We start from the raw sequence: 26,541 nt of genomic DNA, 5'->3' as shown, positions 1-26,541 counted from the left end.
GCATTGGTTTCAACTTAAAACTCTCCTCTTGCTTACCACATCTCAAAGTAATGCGGCCTCCTTTCACATCTATCAAAGCTCCCGAGGTAGCTAAGAAAGGTCTCCCTAAGATGATTGGAATATGTTCATCTTCCTCAATCTCCAAAACCACAAAATCTACGGGAAAAACAAACTCTCTAATCTTAAGAGGAACATCATCAACTCTCCCCTTAGGAAACTTGATAGATTGATCGGCCAATTGAAGGGTTATATTGGATGGTTGAAGCTCACCTAGATTAAGTCTTTTGAAAACCGAATAGGGCATGATACTCACACTAGCCCCTAGATCACATAGAGCATTCTCAAACATCATTTTCTTGATCTTGCAAGGAATTAAAAAGTTTCTCGGATCCTCCATTTTCTCCGGAAGCTCACCATGGACAAGAGCACTAAAACATTTCCCTCCTTCCACCGAATTGCCCTCATTACAATCTTCCTTCTCCTCTAGTATCTCCCTAAGAAACTTGGAGTACTTAGGCATTTCGGGAATTGGCTCGGTAGAGGGTGTGGAAAGATGAACTTCTTTAAGAACTTCAAGGAAGTTCCCAAATTGCTCATCCATTTTGAACCTTAAGAATTTTTGGGGGTAAGGTACGTAGATCGGGAAATCTCTCTTCCTCACACATCTTTTCAACAACACTTTCTTCTTTTTCCTCATCCTCACAATAAACTTCCTTGGACTCAACCCTCTCAACTTCATTCTCCAAAGCACTTCTCTCATCTTCTCTCTCTATTGAACAAGAAACTCCCTCACTAAGGTCACTTCCACAACTAGTGGTAATAGAATACACGGGTTTCTTTGGTTCAACACCTTGGGAAGGTAAAGAAGAAGGACTAGCATAATCCTTGAGAGTATTTGCTAGTTGGGTTATTTGAGTCTCAAGCATCTTATTGTGAGTCATCATTTCATTGAATTTCTTATCACTAACCGCCATGTAGGTGTTAATGATCTTGGTTTGATTATCAATCAATTCTTCCAAATTAGTCCTAGGAGAAGAAGGTTGTGAATAGGAATTTTCACCTTGAGTCTTTGGAACAAATTCGGGTGGGGGACCTCTTTGAGCATCGTTTTGAAAATTGCCCCTTCCTTGATTGTTCCAAGTACCCCTATTTTGATTTTAACCATAACCTTGATTATGGTTGCCACCACCTTGATTATGGTTACCATTACCTTGGTTATGATTTCCATAACCTTGGTTTTGATTTCCATAGCCTTGGTTTTGATTACCATAATTTTGGCTTTGATTTTGGCCACTATAACCTTGGTTATTATGGTTACCACGAGAACCTTGATTCCCTTGGTTCCTATAACCACCACCATGATTATAGTTGTCAAAATTGCCTTGGTTTAGGTAATTCCTATTCCATTGACCTTTTTGATTATCAAACCTTTGAACATTGTTGTTTGACACAAAATTCACATGCTCACACTCATTGTTATCAAACTCATCAACACATTCATTATTGTAATTGCTAGAGTCATGATCGATCCACATGCATCACAAAACAAACATCCCATAAGCATATTATGTGAAGTGGGAGGAGTTTGAGAGTTAGAGTACCTCTCCCCTTAAATTGGGAGGGAAGATTCGAAGCTTGAGAAGAGGAAGAAACATTCTCCAACTTGGCTTTGATTGCGGTTACCTCCTTTCCCAAGATCGTCATTTGAGAGGAAAGAATGTTGGTTTCATTTAGATGGTCAACCGAATACAATGAAGATTGCTTTCTTGAAGAATCTCTCTCCCCATCTTGCCAATCTCTATAATAGGTCACCACATCCTCGATAATGTCCACAAATTCTTCTTCGGTCTTGTTCACGATAGGACCACCGGCCCCTCCATCAAGGCATGACTTGCCTTGAGGACTCAAACCACCATAGAAGATTTGGATCACTTGGTATGTTGGAATTTCGTGGTGAGGACAATCTCTTTGATACTCTTTGAATCTTTCCCATGCTTCATAGAGACTTTCATTTGGCTTTTGCTTGAACCCTTGAATTAAAGCCCTTGCCTCCGCCGTCTTCTTTTGAGGGTAGAAACGGGACAAGAAAGCTTTAGTGACATCATCCCACGTTCTCAATGAATTGGGCTTCACCTCTTTGTCTAGCCATTCCAAAGATCTTCCTATCATTAGACGAAAAATACAATTGGCCACCGGTTCAAAACCCCCTTATGCCACCGGTTTTGAACCGGTGGTCAGTTGGGGGGTGGCAATAATATATTTAAAAAGCCACCGGTTCAAAACCGGTGGCAAAAACGAGAATTGCCACCGGTTAACCGGTGGCAATAAATTAATTGGCGCTTTTTTTTTGGGTATTTATTAGTTTTGCCACTGGTTAACCGGTGGCAATATGAAGTGAATTTTTTTTTTTCACTTGAAAAATAGTCAGAGTTGCTTGTTCATATTTTTGGTTTGCTTATTTAACTTGAAATATGAGTAACTCAACATCAAAATCAACTAAACTTGTAAATGAGATATATAATCAGAAATAAATTTATCATTAAATTTTTATTTGTACAATACCCAAAAAAAATAAAAAAAAAAATTACAACATCAATATACAAAAAAATTACAACATCAATATCTTCTTGATTTTCTATGTGGAGTCATAAACTAGTACCTGCATAATTAAAAAATTTACAACATCAATATAAAAAAAATTTACAACATCAATATAAAAAAAAAAAACATGGATATTTATTCAGAATACTCCATATCACTAATCATAGCAATCAACAAGCAAAGTCAAACCTTAAGAACATATTTTCCCAATCTTCAACACAATTATTCATTAATTAAACATAATCAACAATTCCACAGATTAAACCCACTAAAACCCCTCAAAAATTATCATAATCAAATACCAAATAAATCCAAACTTTAGCTTAATTATACAATCAAATAAAAACATATAATCAATACCCAAAAATCAATTAAACAAAAACTCCAAAAATTCAAGCAATTACAGTTGAAAAGAGAGAGAAAGAAGCATACGGCCAAGGGAGTATACTCCGCCGTATACTCCGCCAGTATCACCGTTCCCCACGACTTTACCACCTACAACCACCCACCACCCACGACTTTACCACCTTACCCACCACCCACTTAACCCAAACCCTCACCGAACCCCACCAAACCCAGATCTACCCACCTAAACACCGAACCACCGAACCCACACTCCAACCCACCCACCTAAAACCTTCAACACGTAACGCCACCACCAACATCACCGAACCGACACTCCAACCCACCCACCTAAAACCCTCAACACGTAACACCACCACCACCAACACCACCGAACCGACAATCAAACCAACCTAAAACCATCCAAAAATTAAATAAAAAAATCAAAAACAAAAATAAAAACATTAAAACGTACCTTTAAAGTAAAAAAGCTTCGAAATTTCCTCACACTTGGTTTAATGCTCAAATTTGACTATGAAAACGTGACAAGGGAGGATGTTGTTGTTGATGTTTGAGGGGAAAGAAGTGGAGGGTAACGAGAGAGAAGGAGAGAAGGAGATGAGAGACGCATGCACGAGAGGAGAGAGAAGGTGGAGAGGAGATGAGAGAGAAAGAGACAGGAGAGAGGAGGAGATCGCTGAGGGAGAGGGTAGGGGAGAGTGAAGGAGAGAGGAGAGAGAAGGTGGAGAGGGGAGATTGAAGGAGAGCGGCTGAGGGAGAGTCAAATTCTAGGGTTAGGGGTTTATAAAGGGGGGGGAGGCGTTGTTTTTTTTTTTTTTTTTTTTTTTTTTTTTTTTTTTTTAATATACTTAGTTATTGCCACCGGTTCAAAACCGGTGGCCTTTCTAATTTTTGCCACGGGTTTGGTTGAACCGGTGGCCATTGGTCTTTGCCTCATCCCGCCACTAATTTTTGCCACGGGTTTTCAAAAACTGGTGGCCAATGAGCGTTGTATTTTTCAATTTTTCTACTAGTGTATGAGAGAGAAAGGGAACAACTTAAGGCGGATAAACTCTTGAGACACTCCATTGACCTTGATTGTGCTGCAATATTTTTCAAACTCCTTAAGATGGTTCAATGGGCTCTCATTCTTAGCCCCACTATATTGTCTCCTCTCAATTAGGGTGATCATTGCCGGCCGAATTTCAAAGTCGTTTGCCGGTGTTGTAAATGGAGCTACGCCACTCTCGAACCTATATGCACCGGGCACTCCTAGCTCCTTCAAGGCAACTCTCGGATTTTCTCCCATGACTTGCTCTTGTTCAATCTCTTCTTCGCTCAAAGAACTATAATCCAATGACTTGTTTGCTACTCTCCTCCTTGAGAGAGTTCTCTCAATCTCTGGATCAAAGGGAACAATTGAACGATCTCGGGACCTATGCATACAAAACTCAAAGAAAATATTAGTGGCACGGCTACAAGTGTAGCCTAAAGAGTAAAATATTTTTGTGTTTTGCAAATAAAGTGGAATAGACTCAACAACAATATGCACTCAAGACATCATTCACCGGCAACGGCGCCATTTTGATGGGTGCGGAAACGGTAGGTCGTTGGGCTACCTCGCCACACAATCAAACAATATTTATAACTCAACAAACCCCTATGGAAGTGTAGTGGTAAGTCGAGGTCGAACCCAAAGGAATGGAAATTGAATGTATATTGCCTAATGTCAAGCTACTCCGAAGTCAAATGCGGGGTTTATGGTAAGAACTAGAGTTAGAGCTAATCGATGCAATGAACTTGTATAAAACCAATATAAAAGACACTAGGGAAATGGATCCACATGTAATTGCAATGGAGAATGGTAATTTGGGAGGTCAAACCAACTAAGTCAAGTGATATGAAGGAAGATCAAACATGTATCCAAAAGAGCATACCAAGATATTTCTCCTAGAGGTCTAACTAGCGCCAACTACGCTAAACACTAACTAAGAAACGTCAGAAGATACCTCAATCGAGAAATTGCAAGTTACTAATCAATGGTCCGTATCATAGCAAGCTTACAATGCAATCTAGTGCACCAATTAAAGATGGCCAAGATTCAATCAATCACACACATGCACATGAATCATCAACCAAGTTTAAACATTTCATCAACTCCATTAATTATCCCCAAATTACTTTAATCCATCACTCATACATGCTTCACCATTACCCTAGCTAATAAACTACTCACTAGCCATTGAAATTAAGATCAAAACTACACTAATCATCAATTTCATCATCAACATATTAGAAATCAAAGATCAAATCAACAATCAATCAAACTTCAATCAACAATCAATCAAACATCAACAAACTTCAATCAATCAACAATAATATGAAAAACAAATGAAATCAACTAAAACAAACTTATATTAAAATCAAAGATGAAAGATCCTTACAAACTTTGATAAAAAGATCAATTACAATGGAGAATTCTTGAACAATTAACCAAAAACCATGAGTTTCTCTCTCTTCAATCCTTGAGTTTCTCTCTCTAAAATTCTAATAAAAAACTAAGCTCTAATTTGTTTAATGAATTCTTAATGAAAAAACTTAGCCAAATATAGAAGGAAATAACTATATATACAAAGAGGAGGTTGGTTTTGACGCCCAAAAATAGACCCACGCCGGTGTGGTCGCACGTAGGAGAGAGAGTGGCGCGCACGGGAAACACACCCAGCTGAGTGCACTCGCACGCACCAGATGTGCGGCCGCACTCGACACATGTGCAGCCGCACACCCCCCGTGTGCGCCCGCACCAAATTGGGTAAACTCCCTCTCTTCTCTTCGTCCTAGCTCATGGGGTGCACACTCCCTTGATGATGGTGATGGAAGATAAGGTAGGCAGCAACTTTCCTTAGAATTCTTGAAGAACATAAGCCATGAAAAGTGTACAACCAAGGTCTTGAAGCTTGCTCCTTGGATCCCCCTTGACTTGAAATTCTTTGCACAAGCATAAGGCATGAAAAGCAATGAAAAATCATAGAGAGGAAGCTCGGGAATTCTTGGACAATCAATCACAACCTACAAACAAAGGAGAAAAAGCAAATAAAAGGGAAAAATAACAAGTAAACTAGAAAATGCACAAAATAGAGAAACTAACCATGAAAAGCATAAAATGAAGAAATTAAGAATAAAACTAAGGAAAACTAAAGAAAAGAGTAATTAAATGAAATGAAATTCATCCAAAAAGAGATCAAATGAGTGCCATAAATGTCACTCATCCCAAGTGCATGAGTTATAATATAAAATTTGATTATTCCGCCTGCTATTCCTTTATTACGATAGCAGTTGCGGACTTGTATTTTCCAAGCACCCTCAGGTGCCTTCGACAGATTTCAGTCATCCTACTGCGTAGGTTGATAACCACAATTTTTCCAATTATACTTAGCCTGTTTGCCCCATTTTGGGAGGCTGTATAATTTCTAGGAGTAACCTAAGTTAAAACTTTAGTCAATTGCTGGGTGATACAATGATCATCCGGTTTCATAAGACATTCGTTTTTCAAGTTACTATGGTCAGGCGGCTATGAGTTGATCAATTAGACCGTTCAATCTTTGCCGTATGTATGTGATGGTAGAGCAAACAATAGAATGCTCTCTGCGACGATAACACCCAGAGGGGCGTCGCCGGACGCCATGTTTCGCATTGGAGCAGGCGAATTTATAAAATGTCCAACCATCCGGCTTAGAGCCTCATGTATGTTAAGTAAACAACATGATAAAATAAAAGCATAACTTGAAAACAGAAATCTACTTTTTTCATTCATAAGCTTACTATTTACAAAAAATTTACAATGCTTAGAAGTAGTACTTTTTGAGATTGTCTACATTCCAAGTTCTGGGCAGCCGCCTACCATCTGGGGTTTCCAGGCGGTAGGTGCCGTCTCTTACTTCTTCATAGATCCGGTAGGGTCCTTCCCAATTGGGAGTTAACTTTCCAAGTTCATTCGCCCTACCGATTCCCTCCATTTTTCGTAACACAAGATCATCCACTTTCAAAGGGCGCTTGTGTACTTTCTTGTTGTAGGCTCTAGTCATTCTCAGACGGTATATCTCATGTCGCAGGGCAGCATTGCCCCTGCGTTCTAGGAGGGAGTCCAATGCAAGCCGCATGGCCTCCCAATTTGCCTCTTCATCATATAACATGATTCTTAGAGTGGGCTCATAGCGTTCAATGGGCAAGACAGCCTTAGCACCATAAACCATGAGAAATGGGGTTTCACCGGTTGCCCCCTTTGCAGTTGTCCGGATGGCCCATAGGACATGGATTAATTATTCCTCTGCCCATAAGCCACCGACTCTTTCAATTTTCTTCTTTATGCCGTCTGAGATAAGCTTGTTGAAGGCTTTAACTTGGCCATTTGCTTGAGGTCGGCCGACTGAAGCAAAGTAGCTGGAGATTCCCTGATCTCCCAACCAAGTTGTGAGTTGAGTTGTTTCAAACTGAGGGCCATTATCAAACACCATAGACATAGGTACCCCAAATCTGGTGATGATGTTCTTCCAAATGAAAGAGATGACATCCTTTGTCTTGATGTTCTTGACCACCTCTGCCTCCACCCACTTGGTGAAGTAATCCACAGCCACCAAAATATAGAGTTTTCCGCCTGGAGCAGGCGTATAAGGACCAAGGATGTCCATGCCCCATTTAGCAAACGGGACCGGGCTGTGGATTGCCGTCAGATCAGTAGCCGGACGGTGAATCATTTTGCCAAACCTTTGACACTTGTCACATTTTTTAACCATTTTCATGGCATCTGATTCAAGAGTTGGCCAGAAGTAATGCCGTCTGGCTCTGACAGCCAAAAACCTGCCGCCTATATGAGAGGCACAGAACCCCGCATGTAGGTCTTCGAGAATCTCCTTCCCCTTCTCTGGGGTAACACACTTCAACAGGGGCTTAAGGACACCAGCCTTGAAGAGTTCTCCGTTTCTCATCTCGAAGTTTGCATCTCGCTTTTTCAGGATGGCCGTCTCATGGGGTGAATCAGGAAGCGTTCCATCAGTAAGGTACGCCCGGATGCCATCCATCCAGGTGGAGCTTCGGTTAAGGATTCTAATGGGCTCTTCATGTATACTTCTTTTTTCTAGAACTTCCCAAAAGACTGACCGAGGTATGTCACAGCAGGCGGAGGATGCTAACTTAGACAATGCATCCGCCTGATTGTTGTCTGACATGGGAACTTGACTCAAGTGGAATTCTTCAAGTGTCCCGGCCTCCTCTTTGACCGCCTGAAGATATTTGATCATAGCCGGGTGGGTTGCTTCAAAGACACCCTCATACTGGCTAACAACCAATTGCGAATCAGAGTAGGCGTCAATTTTTGTTGCCCCAGCAGCCTTACACATTCGGATACCGGCTAGTAGGGCCTCATACTCCGCCTCATTGTTTGAGGCTTGGAACTTAAATCGTAGTGCATACTCAAATTTATCTTCTTGAGGAGACTCATAGATGACGCCTGCACCACAGCCATTTTTTGTAGAACTCCCGTCCACATACACTTTCCAAACCTGATTGGGATTATCCGGAGGAACCGGACGTGTCATTTCAACAATGAAGTCGGCGAACGCCTGACCCTTCACTGCCTTCCTCGGTTCGTAAGTGATTTCAAGACTTTGCACTTCAATAGCCCATTTTAACATTCTACCGGATGACTTTAAGGTTGACATTTGCCGCTTGAGAGTTTGGTCTGTATATATAACAACCGGATGTGCCAAGAAGTAAGGTTTCAACTTCTTAGATGCCATATAAAGAGCGAGGCCAAATTTTTCAACCATGGGGTACCGGAGCTCAGCATTCCTAAGAACATGGCTAACAAAATAGACAGGGAGCTGGATGCCGTCTCTTTCAGCAAGGAGAACAGCACTGAGGGCATGATCAGAGACCGCCAGATACATGAATAACATCTCCTTGGGTAGAGGGCTAACTAGCCTTGGCAAAGAGTGCAAGTGTTCTTTCAATTTCTGGAAGGTCGCCTCAGCATCACCCCCCCATTCAAACCTAGTCCTCTTCCTGATGGCTTGGAAGAAATAGAGGTATTTGTTACTTGACTGGCTGAGAAATCTTCCCAAGGCCGCCAGGCAACCGGTTAACTTTTGAACTTCTTTAACAGTGCGGGGCGACTTCGTGTCGATTACTGCCTGTATCTTCTCGGGGTTAGCCTCTATTCCCTTATGATCAATTAAAAATCCGAGAAACTTCCCAGACTCAACACCAAAAACACATTTCTTGGGATTTAACATAACCCTATGCCACCTGAGTATGGTGAAGGTTTCTTAGAGATCAGCAAGGTGATCCGCATGGAGCTTTGATTTAACTATCATATCATCAATGTACGCCTCTACATTCCTTCCAATTTGATTTATGAAAACCGTGTTGATCATTCGTTGGAAAGTAGCAGGCGCATTTTTCAAACCAAACGACATCACTATGTAACAGAACAACCCCTGATCAGTGACGAAGGCCGTATTCTCTTGATCTTTCTTCCATAGGGGGATCTGATGGAAACCTGAGTAGGCCTCCATGAAACTCATCAAGGCATGGCCGGCTGTAGAGTCGACAAGGCTGTCGATCTTTGGAAGAGGGTAGCTATCCTTGGGACATGCCTTGTTGAGATCCGTGTAGTCAACACACATGCGCTAGCTACCATTCGGCTTCTTAACAAGCACAACATTAGCAACCCAATCAGGGAAGTTACATGGCCGAATGAACCCAGCGTCTAACAATTTTTTCACTTCGGCGCCTGCCGCCTGACTTCTCTCCTCGCCGTGGTTTCTTTTCTTTTGCCGGATGGGCTTTCTCTTTGGATACACGGCGAGTTTGTGGACTACGAGATCCGGGCTGATGCATGGCATCTCTTCCACTTCAAAGGCAAAGATGTGTTTGAATTCTTTCAGTAGAAGGTGTAAGTCTACACCCAACTTAGCATAAGCAGCCGTCCCAACCTTTACTGTTCGATCCGGACAAGAGTCGTCCAGAGCGAGATCAATATGCTCACCAGCCGGCTGCGGACGGAGCTCATCTGACCGCTCTCCGGTCAGTGATAGCTATTTCTTTTCCTTCTTCACCTCCACAAGCTGGGTCATTTTTCTTTTCTTTCTGGCTGCTGGTGGGGCTTGGCTGGCATCCTTAACATCTTCAAGGTCTATTGGTTCTTGCCCCTGACCATCTAGGGCCACTGTATCTTTGACAGCCGAGAGATAGCACTCCCGGGCCGTCTTTTCATCCCCGTTCAAGGAACCAACAGAGCCATCATCCTTTTCATACTTGATCGGCATGAGTGAAGGGATGATTACTGCCTTGGCTTCGTTGAGGGTAGGCCGACCTAAAATAATGTTATAGGCGGTTAATTCCTCAAAGACCGAGAATTTGACGACCAGGTGTCGTCCTTCTCCTTTTTCTCCCAGCCGGATGGGTAAGTCAATTTGGCCGGCTGGGTACACCATTCCACCCCCAAAACTAACCAGGGGGTGGGATACCGGGTGCATGCTGCTGGGCTTGTACTTCAGCTTTTGCAAGCACTTGTAGGTGATGATGTCTGAGGAGCTACCGGTGTCTATAAGTATTCGTCCAACCAGCTGGTTGGCGATTTTACATTCAACGACGACCGGATCGTCATGTGGGCGGCGAACCCTGCCCCTGTCCTTCTCAGTAATCAAGACATCAGGGAAGGTGCTGTTAGCAGACGCCTGTTCCTCATCAACAGTCGAGCATCTGCCTTAGATGGCTCTTGGTGCCCCGAATATTAGGGCCTCCATAGGAGAATCCACCTGCTATGGTGTAGACCGGATCTTTATCAGTGTCCGTGCTACTAGTAGGCTGGACGGTCTTTGACGACTGTCTTGGATTCTTCCCCTTGGACTTGGAGATGTTTAACATCCCCTGGTCCGCCAGGCGATCCAACGCCCTTTGAAGACAAAAGTAGTCGTTGGTATCGTGGCCAACTTCCTCATGAAATTGGCAAAATTTATTCTTGTTCCGCTTTTGGAGGGAACTCTTCATAGGATTCATCTTCTCAAGGGATAGCTTATCCTTGATCTCCATGAAAATGGAGTTGCAATCCTTGTCAAACTCATACTTAGGGACGTACGGTTTAAACTCTTTCTTTTTCTTCCGGGACGGTTGATTTGAGTCATCCACCGCCCAGACTTCCTTTCTCTTCTTGTTCTCTTCCTTCTTTTTGGCCGGTTGGCTAGGCCGGCTGTCTTTTGGTTTGTCGGACTTCTTAGGGTCCGACTGATTTCCAGACGAGCAGAGGTCGGTCGCTTGTATAAAGCTTTCGGCCTCCCTCAATGCCGCATGTAGGGTGAATGCCCCTTTCATGACCAAGTCGAACTTAAACGATGTCCCGTCTTTCAGACCCTTGATAAAGTCTGTGAAAGCTACATCGTCAGACAACCCCTGGATTTGAACCCGGGTCAGGTTGAACCGCCTGACGTATGAGGTAAGGCCCTCCTTCTCACCCTGCTTAATGGTTCTCAAGTCAAGACTTGTTTTCTTTGCAGGTATGTTCATTGAGAAGTTGGAAGCGAACAAGAAGGCTAGCTTCTTGAAGCTATCAATGGATCCGGCTTGCAGATTGCCAAACCATTGCTGGGCAATGCCCTTCAATGTGGCCGGGAAGCAACGGCACCAAGTGGCATCATCCAACCCCTGCAAATACATGAGTTTGGTGTACGCCATGAGGTGGTCTTCTGGGTTGGCAGTATCGTCATACGTACCCACCAACACATTCTTAACCTTGGCAGGTTAAACTGCCTTGGTTATCTCCCTGGTGAATGCAGAAGGTTGTTCACCAAGTCTAAGCAGACGGAGCTGCCAGTCCAGAGGCTGGACGTATGCTGCCTGACCTCCAAAGGGGGCCGGCTGCATGAATTGTAGGTCATACTGACCATACTGCGCCTGGGGCGCATGTGGGGCGCGTCCGATCAGTTGGGGATCAAGCTGAGCGGACTTGCCACCAGTTCCACTCTCATGTAAGGACAATGAGTTCCTTACAGAGGTTTCTTTGAAGCTATCTGGAAAGCTCGAGGTTGAGGCTGACTCAGACAGCTGCTGATGTCTGCTTTGCTCGATGATATGTCAAGCGTCGTTAGATGATTTTTTGCTGGTTCCATTTTAAACTCGACATTCCATTCACGATCCAAATCAGGTTCCAATTCAAACAATTTACAAAATTCCACAAAAGAAAGTGTGATATTTCTATTATTAAGCCTAAAAATTAATTCGGGACCACTTTTATGATTTTGAATAACTAAAGAAGATAAGAATTCACATGTTAATTCACGGTATGTCGAATAATGCATATCTACAAATTTTCTCATACCAATATCATTTAAAAATCTCCTAACAAAACCATAAATTCCTAAGGCCTCTAAAGTAGGACGGTGTAACCACCGTGAGGGAATTACCTCTCGTCCATAGAGCACCTCCAGCTTTTCCCGTTGTTTCGGCGTCGTGATCTTGATCGTCGGCCATTGAGGGTGTTGCAAGACTGGATCATATTGTTGAGAAGAGCCGCTCGAGCTTCCTCCGAGTAGGTTCCTTGCTCTTTTAGCCATTAAAGTAGAGGTCAAAATTAAAATTTTGTGGATTTGGGTGAGAAATGAAGGAGAAAACTTAGAGAGAAGTTAGAGGAAATTAAGTTTTTTAGAGAGAGAAAATGGAGGAAGATGAGAAAGAAAGAAGAAAGAAAGGGGAAAAGGAAAGAAAAGAGGAAGAAGAAAAGAAGAAGACGGTTGCGAAGAGGATCGCATCCGGTCGGGCGGTTTGGGGCCCGGTCGGGCGATCAGATTAGATGGGAAATATTGTTCACATGCCCGGTCGGGCGCCTACTTCGCCCGATCGGGCGATCTTCTACGTCTTCCAATCTCCGTCTCGCGCCCGGTCGGGCGCCTCAACGCCCGATTGGGCGATTTTCCTCCAAATAACGAGCTGCTTCTCGCGCCCGGTCGGGCCAAATTAAACTCCGTACACGTCAAGTCTCGCGCCCGGTCGAGCATTCCTAACCCGGTCGGGCCAATTTGAAACTTTTCCATTCCCAACTCTCGCGCCCGGTCGGGCGATGCTCCGCCCGGCTGGGCCCGAGAGCAAGGTTAGTCGACCTAACTTTCTTCAAATTTTGGCTAACTCTTTTCCTCTAATCTGTACCAAAAACTCGTAAAACTCGTTAAATTCCCTCCTCTCTCCTCTCATAATAAAAAGAAGGAAAAATAAAAATAAAAACAAGTAAAATTCGGGCTGCCTCCCGCAAAGCGCTGGTTTATCCAGGTCCCGCACGACCTTCTTACCATAGTGTTTTCACGGTGAACTGGAACTAGTTAGGTGTAGTAGTTCAACTGCACCAACTGTAGCCCCGTCATGATATACCTTGAGTCTCTGACCATTTACCTTGAACTCATTACCATGCTCATCAAACAACTCTAGAGCCGAACTTGTTGGCCCTTTTTACAGTGAAAGGACCCGATCACCTTGACTTCAATTTTCCTGGGAAAAGTTTAAGCCTAGAGTTGAACAACAACACCTTATCACCCTCTTTAAGCCTAGAGTTTAAGTCTTGGTTTTGTTTTATTTCGTCCTTTATTTATTTTTATTTTATTTTATTCTTTTTCTTTGTCCTATTCCTTTCTCGGTTTTGTGTGTAGGGGTTCGGGTTTTATGTCAAGTGTGTTCGGGTTCCAAGTTGAGCCAAATGCCAAACAAACCTGCTGCCCCTTATCTATCACCACACCCTTCTTTATCCTACACCACCCCAAGCTACAGCATCTCACTCCCCTGCTCCCTCTCCTTAACTCACGCATCACACCCACTCCTCTCACCTACCAGCCCACCTTACCACCACCTCACAACACCAAAAACCCACTACAGCAACCACCTCTTCCCTGCAATTCCCAGCCAACAACAATCACTCACGCAACATCAATTACAACAGCAGCAACCTCCAGCCGAACCACCCAATCTCCTCCAGCCTGCAACCCCGCAAACACCACACACACCAGCTTCAACCACCGCCAAAACCGCCAGCATCTTCAACCACCAATTGCCATCCCGCAACATCCCTCACACCAGCCATAAACCAGCAACATCAACCATTAATTAACTCCACCTCACCACCGCGCAACAGAGCAGCCACCACCAGCATCAATTACAGCAGCAACGCTGCCTCCCCACTTCGCAACACCAGCAGCAGCAATTTGCGCCACATCAAACCACCAATTCACACAAGCAACGTCCAAAATTAGAGCAAATTTGATTTTAATCGGGTTCGGGCAAACCCATTGAAGAGTTCGATCGAATTAAAAGGGCGAAAACAAGCAGAATCATTCGATGTTTTCTGATTTTTAGAGGAGTGGTCGAACACACCCATGGTTCGATCGAACCAACCCATAGTTCGGCCGCACCTACTTTCGGTTCGATCGAACCATTTCACGAGCTTCGCACGCGATTGTTAATGAAGACCAACGACCTTGATTGATGCTCATAATAGGCGTTGATGATGCGATTGGTGGTGATAGCCGTTCATTTGGTGTTTGAGTGAAATCGGAGGGTGGTGATGCAATGATGGTGGAGCTTGGTGAAGTATGGTGCAGGGGATTATTTCCCCATTTGAGCAGCTAAAGAAATCGAAGAAGGAGGGTCTGATAAGATTTTGGGGGGATTTGTTTTGTTTGTTTTTAATTTCTTTTTCTTTAATTTTCCTGTTCCTTATTTTCTTTTTATTTCTCCTTTTTCTTTTAGTTTTATTTTTGTTTACTTTCCTTTTCTTATTTCTTTCTTTTATTTTATTTTCTTTATTTCTTTATTTTTCTTTTTCTCTTTTATTTTAAAGTTAGTATAAATACCCATTTTTGGGGTAATTAGAAGGGAGAACATTTTTTTAGCTATTATTCCACTCTCTAATTAGTTTTAGGAGAGCTTCTCTCTCTAGGTTTAGCTTAGGATTAGGGTAGTTTAGAGAGAGAAAGTGAGGGTTTCACCATTGTTGAACTTGGATATTGAAGAAGAAATTGATCATCTTTTCTATAGATTTACATCTTCAATCAATGAGAATCTCTAACTCTCTCTCCTCTACTTTTATTGCTTTATTTTGATTATTATTTTTGTTGTTGGTATTGCTTGTTAATCATGTTGATTCTTGGTTATTTGTTAATTAATCTTGTTATCATCATGATTAGTGAGTAATTTCCCCATTAAGGGGATGGTTGTGGTGTAGTTGGATCTTGAGCATGTTCTAGGTTTAGAGTTGATTTATTTGTGATTAAAGTCTTTATATGCTTGATATTCTTTAATCTTCTTGCAAGTGCACATTGTTGGTTGATTAAAGGTGAATCTTTGCTAACAAGGAATGGAAGTTGACTTAGTTAAGGTTCATTATTATTGATTGTTATTTGATAGTACCTCCTAGTATATGGTTCTAATGTGGAAGCATAGAGGCTATTTTAGGAGAAACCGATTAACCCCGGAAGGCGGTTAGATTGGACTTTACTTCGATATTCGAGCATGTTTAGTTCATAATTAATTCAATTTCTATGCCTTTATTTATGTTTAAGTGAATGTTATACCTAAACCATTTCCCTTAATGTTTTATTTCTTGTTTTAGCATATTTAGACTTTAGTTTATTTATCTCCTATTCTGGACTAGCTTAATTGTCGATAACATTTGGTGGTGTTTAACCGTTCTCTGTGGTTCGACCCCTATGCTTGCCTTATACTCGTATTAGGTTTGTTTAGGTTGTATAAATTGTATTTGATCTAGGGATAGACAATTGACGACGTGTTTATTCCCTTGTCAGCGGGCATCTTCAAGCGGTGTCTCGCCCCGCCTGGCCGGGCGCGCCTTCGGGCGATGCACTAGTGGTCCGGTCGAGGCTTTTTAGCCTCGGGCTTCTACCTTTGGGCCTCCGAACTCGGCCCAAGTGCTATCAAACTTAGCCCTTAGTCACCGATTTGATACCTCCAATCGGTCTTGGGCTATCAAATGTGGTCGCGGTCTTCCAACACTTGTAGATGCTCCTCGAAAACCCGGGAAAATGCTCCAAGTACGCAAATTCCTACAAAACTCAAGCAAAACTACCAAAGCACTGGAAAACACAAATTAGTAATAAAAGTGGCTCGAAGGAGCCAAAAACACTACTAATTAAGACCAAGGGACGGGGATAAATATATATATATATATATATATATATATATATATATATATATATATATATATATATATATATATATATATATATATATATATATATATATATATATATATATATATATATATATATATAATGAACACATCAAACTCCTGATATGACCAAAACAAGTTGATGCTTGTGCAGTATACGGAAATAAAAATCCGAGTTGACTCAAAGGAACTATGACTCGATTTTAGGCTTATTCATTAGTTCAAATTAATTAATCAATTAATTAAGCAAAGTCCTTTAGTCATTAGTTAGTTTATTTAAGCATATTTATGATCACATGTCAAACAAAACGGTTAGTTTATTCACATAATAAGTATGCACAAGTAAGGGATGCACAAGTAGTCAAGTAGTCACAATATGATGCAATGAGTTTGCAACCTAACCATGGCTCTAGTTCTCTAAAGTTCAAGGATATGGGTTACTTAAAGAGGGTCCATGGTTATGAGTGCAGATGCATCACGCGAAAGCCTTACCTTTGGAAGGGTTGGCGCGTATGGATGGAATCCCGCAAGTTAAACTTGCTTCCACGGTTTTGTGGATTCACAAACTTGGATGTACCCATCGTTTCCAAAGGCGTTCAATTGGGTAGATAGAGCGTAAACCCCTAGAGGGTTATGGCCATATGTAGAACACATATGGGTTTTAGAAAAGACAGAAAAACTCAATCAAGAAGTAGAATCGAGCCAACAGTGCTAAAATAAGTCAACACAAGAAGGCAGAGTTCTGGCTCGGTATTGGAAGAACTTGGCGCCAGACTACAGAGACTGTCACCAAAAAAACAACCCTGTCGCCATACGACAAAGCTATTTTACAGGCGACGAGCTCTGTTTTTTAGACGCTAGTTCCTACATGCCTCGGCAGGTATCTATGTTCTTAGAATTTTCCAGTTTTCGCAGTATTATTTTGATTCTAGTTGTGAAAGATATTTCTCAAATTTCCTACGCGTAAAAAGCCTGTGTTTTTGACTCATTTCGGATGGTATTTCCAATGAGGACCTTTTTTATGCATATGACAATAATGTTAATCAAAATTACGCACATGAAATACTTAGAACTTTTTGACAAGGGAATAAACGTGTCGTCAAAAGTCTATCCCTAGATCAAATATAATTTATACACCTAAACAAACCTAATACAAGTATAAGGCAAGTATAGGGGTCGAACCACAAGGAGACATGCATAAACACCACATTCACTACTTAATACTTAAGCTACCTCGGAACGAGAAGTGTGAAAAGCTAAGAAATTAGACTAGAGATTAAGAATGATTAAAAATCAATATAACTAAGCACCAAGGGAAGTAGGTAGATGTAGTTGCCAATTAATCATGCAATAACACGGAAGCAAAGCAATGGTAAACTAAGCATGCAAGAATATCGAATTAAAGCTCAATCTAACCGCCTTCCGGGGTTAATCAAATTCTCCTAACATAGCCTCCATGTTTCCACACTAGAACCATATATTAGAAGGTGCAATCAAAGAACTATCGATAACAATGAATCTTAACTAAGTCAACTTCCGTTTCTTGTTAGCAAATATTCACCTTTAATCAACTAACAATGTGCACTTGCAAGAAGATTAAAGAATATCAAACATATAAAGACTTTAATCACCATTAACAAAACCCCAACATCATAAGCATGAATCAATCAACAACTACACCATCCCCACACCCTTGGCTAGGTGACTACTCACAAATCATATTGAAAACAATATCAATCATCAAATCAATAAGCATCAACATGATCAATAAGCAATGAAGGAAAATCAAAATAAGCAAATAAAACTAAATACAAAAGCAAAGAAAGAGAGTAAGAGATTGCTCATTAATTGAAGATGAAGATTTACAAAGATTCAATCAAGCTCCTTCTTCAATATCCAAGTTCATCAATGGAAATCCACACTTTCTCTCTCTACTAATGAAGTTTCTCTCACTAGATTAGGGCTAAAATGTACATAATAGTCTCATTACCAAACTAGGGGTCTTAATATGCCCCTCACATTACTCTAAAGATGAGTTAAAATGCACGGAAATACCCACGAGAGCGGCCGCTCCATCGAGGGTGAGCGGACGCTCTAGAGGGTATTAATCAAAACAGCCGCCTTACTGGAGCGGGCGCTCTCCCAGTCAGGAGCGGGCGCTCCAGGTGTGGAGTGGGCGCTCCTCTCTAGTGGAGCGGACGCTCCATAAGTCTGGAAAACAGGGGATCAGATGAGAAAATGGAGCGGGCGCTCCTCTCTGGTGAGCAGCCGCTCCTCTTTAAAGCTCCGGACTCTTCTCCAAATCCATGCTCCTCTCTTCCGCTATTCCAATGCACTCAAAAGGTTGACTAAGCCTCGAGCAGGACCACACGAGCACTCCATCCAACCTACTCAAACACTCATACACAAACATAAGTATAGAAAAGAGGGAAAGCGGCAAAGCAAAGCCAAAAACAAAGTAAAAAGGAGGGGAAAACACAAAAAGGAACAAGGTAAAGCAAACTAAAACAAAGTGCTTGAAAAGGCTCAAACAAGTGCCAAGTGAAGGGAAAAATCCTTAAAGAAAAGGATAAAAGAGTGGTATAAATCCCACTCATCAAAATCCCCCACACTTGCCTCTTGCTTGTCCTCAAGCAAGAAGAATCAAAACAACGAGCAAACACAACAAACATAACATGACAAGGCTTACGACAATCGATCAAATACCACGGTGATAAATGCTCAATTCGGGCTCAAATATAATGACATTGATCAAAGAATACCTACCTTCTCAATTCAAGAGGGAAAACACGCTTTAAGATGCTCAAGGTTGAAAGAGACAAACCTAAGCTAAGCATAGAGAACTAATGATTTCATCCTCCACCCTAGCCCCATCCAAGACGATCCATGTTCTCTCCGCTAGCTTCAATTCATCCCCTAATTGGCTCCTCATGATTCCGCGAGGGAACCGGAAAAAAATAATTCTATGTGGAACAATGAGGCTATCCCGACATCTCAACTATGCGTACTCTCTTCATAGGGTTGAAATCCATCTCCCTCCACCGTTTCCTTGACCACGCCCCTCTAAAGTCCAAGGGTCTTAGTTAGGGTTGCAATGTCATGGCTAAAGGTTAAGGTAGGGAATTAATTTGAAAACTTTGGTGGAGACTCCTAAGTGAAGCATAAGAGTGGCCATCTCTCAATAACAACATAAGAATCTAACCTAAGTTTCAAATCACAACCTTCAATACAAATTACATGACAATACTACTCTCCTTTTTTCTTTTTTTTTTTTTTTTTTTTTTTTTTTTTTTGAAGATGTTCGGTTTTCATAGATTACAACTTCCTTGCCAAACCTTTTGCACGCTTTTTTTTTTCACGAATAGACTTTCAAGACCTCATTCGAACCAAATTGCACAACTTCCTTGCTTAAAATAAAGACTCTCAAACCCGAACCTCACAAGCCGATGCTTCACTAACTACAAGGGTTGGTAGGACATATGCCGCTAGGTTTGTAACGTGGTTTAACCAAGAAAGGGGAAATAAGGCTTAACATGGCTAGCAAGAAGGTACATGCAAAATAAAAACCAAATTTGTAACAAAACACAAGGAAAACAAAGAAAAATGAGAAGAGATGCCCTCTTCCTCCTCTAGAGTTATATGATCACGGTCTTGGGAGTTAGATACCAACACAAGGATTAAGACACGCATAGTTAAGGATCCAAAATGCCGCTCAACAAAAGTGATGGAGGCTTGAACAATAAATGCTCACATGGGATATGAAAGTAAGCAATTACCAACCAAGGGAATCCTATTCACTACGGAGAGCAACACCATCTTACCACTTTCCCGTGAACTAGGGGTTCAAACGTCCTCAAGAGTTCTAAACCGGGCTACCTTAGCTTAAAATGTGTCTAGTTCAACCCTAAGCACTCTCAAACCGTGAAGACCCTCTTCAACTAGGAAGATAAGCATTCAAAAATATGTCATAACAAAAGCATATAGGTCCACATTTCCAAATGAACGAGCAAATTCTCAATTTTCAAAATTTTTCTCTTGTCATGATTATGAATGTCACAAAAAGGAAAGAAGAAAAGCAACCCACAAAGGAAAAAGGAAGAAATCAAAACGGTTCATAAGAGAGGCATGTAAATCACATAAATCCCAATCGACATACAATGATCGTTGAATACAACATCAACGATCCCAGGTTCCTTAGAACCAAATCAAACAACCTCGAACCATTCAACTTCTTCCTAATCTAAACTAAACTATGCAACCATTCAAATATTTAAAGAGTTGAGAAGGGGAATTTGTCACCCAAATATGCTTAGAAAACGCAAGTCCACTATCAATGAAGCTCCATTGCTTGGAAAAATTTGGGGAATGCGCCAATAAGCCCTACAAAATGTCAAAATCCAACACAACTCGGCAAATATTCGGTTAGTAGCAAGAGAAAAAAAAGTGAAAAGAAAAGAAAGCAAAATAAAAAAAAAAAAAAAAACTACTAAAGAAAAAGAACAAAGAAAAGAAGAAAAGGTTTGGATTAAAGGGAAATTTGGATTTTTGAAAATGGGAGCAAAAACAACACAAGGTTATCATCAAATCATCAAAATTTTTTAGAGAACATAGAAGGTGAGCATCAACCAACACCGAGAAAAAAAAAACATGCAAGAGACACCTATTGGCCATGAATATGCCCCATAGAACAAAGCCCTTAAATGAAACAATGAATAAGCACCCCCCACACTTGAACGAAAAACCGTCCTCGGTTTGATCAAAAATAGGAAATAGGTGGGAGGAAGGGCTAAACTCGGCCCGAGGGCCCTAGTCCTCCATGTGAGAACTAGAGCCCTCTCCATATATATATGGACGCCACTCGTAGTCGACGTCGATAGGAGGGCCATGGGGGGTCCCAACCACCGGTGTAACCCGGTGGAAAACCACGGTTCCGGTACAACTCTTGTTGGTAGTCCGGAAGAGGGTCATAGGGAGGGGGCATCTCAAGAGGATCGGATGTGTACATGGGGAAGTTGGGGTCCCCACGGTAATCACACCCCCCCGGTGCCTTGTAATCATACCCCTCAGAGGTGGGGTAGTTCACACGGGGGGGCCCTTGAGATGAAGGCCCGGACCAATAAGGCCAAACCGGTCGACGGGGAGTCCCGTCAGCATGCGGTTCCTCGTGACAAGGAACCGGCCCCTGTTGGGGCGGAAAATACGGGTAGTTCACCGGTGGGTCAAAATGCCCTTGGTTTACATGCCAATCATAAATGTTGGCGTTGTAAACCGAGTTCCCATCGACGACTTCCGTCAACCGGTTTACTTGCATAGACAAATTTTGAAAAGCAGACTCGATGTTAAATGAGGAAGAAGAAGAAGAAGCCATACCTCCCCCACTAAAGGGGGGGATGTTCACTTGTTGAGACCCTTCCCCATAGTGGAAGGATTGATGCTCGAAATGTTGCTGAAAACCTTGTTGTTGTTGAAATTGTTGTTGTTCTTGGAATTGTTGTTGTTCTTGTTGGTCAAAGTGCTGCTTTTGCTGCCGCCTTTGCCTTGGGGCCCGGGGAGCTCTCTCCCTCAACGACAAGCTACCCTCCTCAAGGTTAGCTCGGGGAACGCGCCATTGATTTTCATCTTCTGGCGGGTTGGTGATGTAGTCGTTCGGGAGGAGGCACCAAGAAGAATCGCGGACCATCCAAACTCGCTCATCTCCCCCCACGCGAGTAGGCACCTCGCGAATCATCCCGGCCGTCTTGAGGGCCCCTAGGTTCAGGTAGGGCTGCTCATCGACTGGGGTAAGCTTGGCTAGCTCCGCTCCATAGCCTAACTTGTAGGCTATCCATGTAATCATCCCCCCCAACTAAACATCACCAGTGAGGGAGACACCAAGTTGCGTCTCATGGAAGCGGTCAGTGAGGAGGCCCCCGAAATTCATCCCATGGTCATAGTTGATGTACCCGTCGGTGGCCAACCACAGTAGAATGAGCTCTTCTTGGTTGATTTTCCCGAGCTCTTGGCGGGAAAATAAGGCATACACCATTAGCCTATGAAAATACCGGAGGGCCGGATGGATGATTTCCGACGCCTTTGCCGATCTTGATTTGAATTTGGTGTTGCTTTGGGTGATGGTGCCCCACCACTCTTGCTCGTCGTAGCCTTGCCACATCCTCTCGTTATCATAAGCTCTATGCACTGGGCTCTCGGGATACCACCCGAACATCCGATTGAGCTCGCTCATTGCAACCTTCCGTGGGTTGTTGAACATACGGAAGTTAAGCTCAAGTTCTTTCACCCCTCGCCTCTCGATGGATTGAAGATTGAATGAAGAGAGGAATTCGAGGGTGAGCTCCCGGTAGGTGAATGGTGCCTTGGGCTCGGCCTCCGGGTTGTGGGTGAATTTTGATGGAACCTTGATATTGAGGAAGGTTTGCCACCCGAAGGACTCGGCCATGTCTCGGACATCGGCATCGATGCCTAAAGCCTGACAACATTCCCTGTCATAGAAACGGGTGGACCGAACGGCCCGCTTGGAGAGCTCATTATAACACTTTTCTTGATAAGGTGAAGCAAACTTCACCTTATAGGGTTGAGGAGGTGTACTGGGCACCGCCGCAGAGCTAGATGCGGCTTGAGAGGATGACCCCTTTTGTGATTTTCGGGAGGAAGACCCGGGCAACAAATCTCTTAATCGGCGAGACATGACTGATGTTAGGAGCTTGCAACAACAAGGACTACAAAGGATAGGTACCTACAAACAACCAAGAATCCAACTTCAAACACTCATCTTATGAACATAAATCATCCACAATCAAGACAACTAGCCAAAAAGAGGGCATTAAATAGTGAAATGGAAACCACTCAACGAACAAAGATTAGGAAAAATTAGGACATGTGAGGGGGTTCAATCATCACTTCAAAACATTTGTACATTCAAAACAAGGTGATGGAAGCATTAACACTATCTAAATGCTTGATTTAGCATGTTGAATTAGGAGTAGTCATCCAAATAACAAAATGCTCAATAGAACAATTCATCTTAGCAAAAATCATACAAATACCAATATCATATCAAATCAAACAATACTAGCATGAATAGTTGTAGTTTAGCTTGAATTAAACACCAAGAACAAGTATTATGCTAGCATGAGCGAAAATTATCCTATGATACAAGTATGAAAATTTGCAAACGAAACCAACTACAAACTTCATCCAAACAACATTAAAGCCCAAACATGACAATTCCAAACACATACTACTCAATTTCAACCCATTCAATCACCATAAACTAGTAGTACATGAATGAACAAGTAGTCATGAAATTTAAACAAATTCGAGTCTTCAATACACAAATTAAGAAACAAAATGGATAGTGATACTTACAAAATCAATAAATAAGTGAAGTAGAGTAAGAAATTCATACCAAATTGCTTCAAATAAACTCAAAGAACAAAGACCCAAAACGGATGAATTTCGCCGATCTCGTAACCAAAAGATGAAGAGTTGAATTTGAGGTGAAATTTGGAGTGAAATGTGCGAATTTGATTGTGTGTGAGGGTGATTTGTAGTGAGGAAATGTGAGGAATGAGAGAAGAGGATTTCTTAGGGTTTGAGGGAGAATGAGAAATTAGGGAAAATGAAGAGGAAAGTGGGAAAAATCGAGCCTTAAGCTCAATTTTTTTCCGGAAAAGCAGTAGGAGCGGGCGCTCCACGAAGGGGAGCGGGCGCTCCTCACTGATAGGAGCGGACGCTCCCTAAGGTTGGAGCGGACTCTCCATTTGTCTGAGATTGGCTCTGAATTTGGGATAATGGTGCGGACGCTCCACAATGTGGAGCGGGCGCTCCACATACTCGGAGCGGGCGCTCCTCTCTAATGGAGCGGACGCTCCAATTGTCTGAAACGTACCTGAACTTCAGGAATGGTGCGGACGCTCCACAGGGGAGGAGCGGGCGCACCATTCAACTAGTTTTGCCCTCCAATTCCTTGGAATATGAACTCCTTTCCTTCACTTAGCCTTATTTTCTACTCCATTCCTACCCTACAACATCAAACAACAACAATCCAAGTAACCAAATATCCAAATTAATCCAAATCCACAAATCAAAAGACTAAAGAAAATAACGAGAAACTCGGGTTGCCTCCCGGAAGCGCTTTTGGTTAGCGTCGTTAGCTCGATGTTCCTCGAGTTGATCAAGGAGGGTTGTATTGACGATGCACGTCACTTAGAGTAACTGAAACTGGTTCATCACTTGGGGATCCTTCAAAATAAGGCTTGAGGCGGTGGCCGTTGACTTTGAAAGGGGAGTGGCCCTCTTGGGAAATTTCATAAGCTCCATACGGGAATACCTCCGTAACAATGTATGGCCCACTCCATCTTGACCGGAGCTTGCCTGGGAAGAGCTTCAACCTCGAGTTGAAGAGGAGCACCTTTTGCCCTTTGACAAAATCTTTCTTGATGATTTGAGCGTCATGCCACGCTTTTGATCTTGCCTTATACATACTTGCATTCTCATAGGCACTCAACCTCAACTCCTCTAGCTCGTGCAATTCTAAAAGCCTTTGCTCCCCCGCACTATGGAGATCCAAGTTGATTTGCTTGATCGCCCAATGAGCACGATGCTCCATCTCCACGGGCAAATGACAATTCTTCCCATATACAAGCTTGTAAGGGGTGGTCCCAATTGGCGTCTTGAAAGCGGTTCTATAAGCCCATAGAGAATCGATGAGCTTAGAGGACCAATCCTTCCTCGTTCTGGCAACTGTCTTCTCCAAGATCATTTTGAGCTCTCTATTTGTGACCTCCGCTTGACCACTTGTTTGGGGGTGATAAGGAAGCCCTCGCTTGTGAGATACCCCATATTTCTCAAGTAGTCGCACGAAGGTGTGGTGTTTGAAATGTTACCCCCCATCACTAATAATCGCCCTCGGAACGCCGAATCTTGGGAAGATCACTTTCTTGAAGAGGTTAACCACCACTTTTGAATCATTTGTTGGAGAAGCTACGGCCTCCGCCCATTTGGACACGTAGTCAACGGCAACCAAAATATATTTGTTCCCATTTGAGGAGATAAAAGGGCCCATGAAATCTATCGCCAACACATCGAAAACTTCAAGCTCAAGGATGGGGTTTTGTGGCATTTCATCCCTTCTCGAAATATTCCCCACCCTTTGACATCTATCGCAGGTCTTGACAAATATCCAAGAGTCCTTGAATAAGGAAGGCCAAAAGAGCATTGATTGGAGAACTTTTGAGGCGGTTTTCTGAGCACTCATATGCCCACCACAAGGAGAGGAGTGGCACATGTGGAGAACACTTTGAAACTCATCGTCGGGAACGCATCTCCTCAATAACCCATCAACCCCTCTCTTCAACAAAATCGGTTCATCCCAAATATATCTCTTTGCCTCGTGCTTGAGCTTTCGACGTTATTGTGAAGTGAAATCCGGATGTATGGCACCACAAGCCAAGTAATTCACAATATCTGCATACCATGGAGCCGACTTCACCTCAAGAACGTATAGCACATCATCCCTTAAAGCATCCTCTATTGGAAAACCATCATCCTTGAACCTTGCACCGCCCAACCTTGAAAGGTGATCCGCCACCACGTTCTCGGCTCCCTTTTTATCTCTCATTTCATAATCAAAGTCTTGGAGAACTAAAACCCATCTCAACAACCTTGGTTTAGCTTCCTTCTTCCCTATCAAATATTTGGGAGCCGAATGGTCGGTGTACACAATTGTCCTAGAACCAATGAGGTAGGTTCTAAACTTCTCAAATGAGTGAATAACCGCTAAGAATTCCTTCTCGGTGGTTGTGTAGTTTCGTTGGGCGTCATTGAGAGTTTTGGACAAATAATGTATGACATGAAGTTTCCCATCCTTTCGTTGCCCAAGAACCGAACCAATAGTCTCGTCGCTTGCATCACACATTAGCTCAAATGGAAGAGACCAATCCGGGCCTTGGACAATAGGGGCGGTGCAAAGGGCCTCTTTCAACCTACAAAAAGACTCTTGACAAGCATCATTAAATATAAACTCTTTATCTTGTTGCAATAGGGATGTGAGAGGCTTTGCAATCAAAGAAAAGTCTTTTATAAAAGGCCGATAGAACCCGGCATGGCCAAGGAAAGACCTCACTTCCCTCACGTTGGTGGGGGGAGGAAGTTTCTCAATGACCTCTACCTTGGCTCTATCAACCTCAATGCCGGCATGGGAAATTTTGTGCCCAAGAACAATCCCACTTTCTACCATAAAATGGCATTTTTCCCAATTTAACACGAGGTTAGCCCTCTCACATCTTTCTAAGCAACGAGATAAATTAGATAGACAATCTTCATAGGTGGCCCCTCCAACGGAGAAGTCATCCATAAAGACCTCTATCTCATCCTCA

General features: G+C 42.6%; 1 non-coding gene across 1 annotated transcript; it reads left to right on the top strand.

The window, feature by feature from the left end:
- Positions 1-1,945: 1,945 nt before the first annotated feature.
- Positions 1,946-2,051, top strand: LOC145596259 (small nucleolar RNA R71). The gene has a single exon (XR_014103117.1). It is a non-coding gene; the product is annotated as a small nucleolar RNA R71 (small nucleolar RNA).
- The last annotated feature ends 24,490 nt before the right edge of the window (positions 2,052-26,541 follow it).

Source organism: Chenopodium album, chromosome 19 (assembly GCF_948465745.1).
Source record: "Chenopodium album chromosome 19, dcCheAlbu1.1, whole genome shotgun sequence".
In the NCBI taxonomy this organism is placed as follows: Eukaryota; Viridiplantae; Streptophyta; class Magnoliopsida; order Caryophyllales; family Amaranthaceae; genus Chenopodium; species Chenopodium album.
This window is presented reverse-complemented; position numbering and strand designations above follow the sequence as displayed.